The sequence below is a fragment of the Empidonax traillii genome, unplaced genomic scaffold (genome assembly GCF_003031625.1).
Source record: "Empidonax traillii isolate 1590-97213 ecotype Southwest subspecies unplaced genomic scaffold, ASM303162v1 scaffold8:size5222938, whole genome shotgun sequence".
Lineage (NCBI taxonomy): Eukaryota > Metazoa > Chordata > Aves > Passeriformes > Tyrannidae > Empidonax > Empidonax traillii.
The window spans coordinates 2,382,305-2,384,272 of record NW_020955201.1 but is presented as its reverse complement, the minus strand read 5'-3'; the positions used below and the strand labels follow the sequence as shown (position 1 = coordinate 2,384,272).

The following is a 1,968-nucleotide window of genomic DNA, read 5'->3' as shown; positions in this document are numbered from 1 at the left end:
GCATTGGTGAGGCCACACCTTGAGTATTGTGTTCAGCTCTGGGCCCCTCAGTTCAGGAAGGATATTGAGGTGCTGGAGCAGGTCCAGAGAAGAGCAACGAGGCTGGTGAAGGGACTTGAGCACAAGTCCTATGAGGAGAGGCTGAGGGAGCTGGGGTTGTTTAGTCTGGAGAAGAGAAGGCTTAGAGGGGACCTCATCACTCTCTTCAACTACCTGAAGGGAGGTTATAGCCAGGTGGGGGTTGGGCTCTTCTCCCAGGCAACCAACAATAGGACAAGGGGACATGGGCTCAAGCTCTGCCAGGGGAGGTTTAGGTTAGATGTTAGGAAGAAATTCTTTACAGAGAGGGTAATCAGGCATTGGAATGGCCTACCCAGAGAGGTGGTGGATTCACCATCCCTGGAGGTTTTTAAAAAGAGATTGGATGTGGCACTTAGTGCCATGATATAGTAATTGGAGTTGGATCAGGGTTTGGACTTGATGATCTTGGAGGTCTTTTCCAACCCAATCTATTCTATGATTCTATGATTCTATGATTCTATGATTATTTTTTTCCTGGAATTTGTTTCTTTCTTTAGCTGAAGTTGTGGTACTTGTTATTATCTGAAATTGCCCACTGTGGAAAAATAATCACTCTCATACAATGCACTGAGAAATCCATTATGTCATTTTAAAGGTCAGATTTGAAAATGGATTTGAACTTGGTTTATTGATATGAGCCTGAAAACATTGCACACAATGATTTCTGACTGCAAATAAAGAATATTTTACCTGAGTTGTGAGTGAAAATGGCCTGGGTCAGCAAACAAGTTGCAAATAGCTGTATACTGTTGCAAATGGTCATGCACCCTAGATTTTTCTAGAAGGTATTGTCCAGAACTAGGTAGGACTGCTCTCTTACCTGTGATCTCATGTGCTCATTCCGTTCAGAAATGAGTTGAGGAACAGTGGCAGCTTTGCATCTTTGTCCTTGCATCAGAAGTTGTCATTCAACTGAGTAGTGCTTTTGCCTTTGTGACTTTTGCAGGGAGTGCTTTGCTTTTGGAGACCTTACAGTCTGTGTGGTTTTCCAACCTCAGGGGCCTGTAAGCAAATCAGTCAGTCAGTCTGTGTCTCCTAGAGGCTCAGCTCATGGTGCTCAGACATCTTCCCAAGAAGGAAGCAAATACATCCCACTACTACACAGCCATGCCAAGCATGTACAGCAACCCAGCACCATGGCAAAGAACATGGGAAGATAGGTAGGAGTTGGTTACCACCACTCCAGCAATTCATCCATACCCCTCTGGAGTATACAATCTGGAGTACAAGCTGAGCTGCAGGCTGCAACCAGACTGGGAGTCCTTGGCTTGGCAGATAATCACGTTGCCACTTTGTGAGTAGAACTGTTGGTATGCAGCAAGCAGTTCAGTGACTCATGTCCCACAATTTTATCAGTTTTTCAGACTGACTTCGGGACAGAGGCACCAAGGTGCTGTGCATGGGGTCACTGCACCTCTTTGTTGTCCTTTCAGCATTATGCACTGAACCTGCCACAGCCTCTGGTGATTTTGCCATGGGCAAAAGACTTCTCTGCCCTTTGTGCAGATATAATTTTAACACTCCTACTACCACAGCTGGAAAGAGAGACTAAGCTGTAGCAAAGACTCTTAGATGTGTCTTGGAAGGTAACACAAATTATCTTCATTGCTTATGGAAATAAACAGATTGCAGCTGTTGTACTAAAGACAGCACTGTGCAGCTCAGAGAAGAATGTATAGCTGTGCCACCAGATCCTTCAAAAAACAGTATATTTTATTATACTCTTTATGATCTTTTGAGGTGTTGCTGCTCTTCAATTCCTCTACTCTGGAAACTGTTTTTCTCCAAGCCTGACATAACTACAGCTAACTTTATAGACACCATTGAGACAAGCATATATAAAGGATATATAATTTTAATGTGATGTGAAGTAGAAGGGTTTGGTGA

At 43.8% G+C, this 1,968-nt stretch overlaps 1 long non-coding RNA gene across 1 annotated transcript in view; it reads right to left on the bottom strand.

Moving 5' to 3' along the window:
• The window catches only part of LOC114057015, a 20,042-nt gene extending 18,301 nt beyond the window's left edge, over window positions 1–1,741 (bottom strand). The window contains exon 1 of the long non-coding RNA XR_003571113.1: window positions 1,730–1,741. This is a non-coding gene — a long non-coding RNA (uncharacterized LOC114057015). The remainder of the gene's footprint in view (window positions 1–1,729) is intronic.
• Window positions 1,742–1,968: the final 227 nt, after the last annotated feature.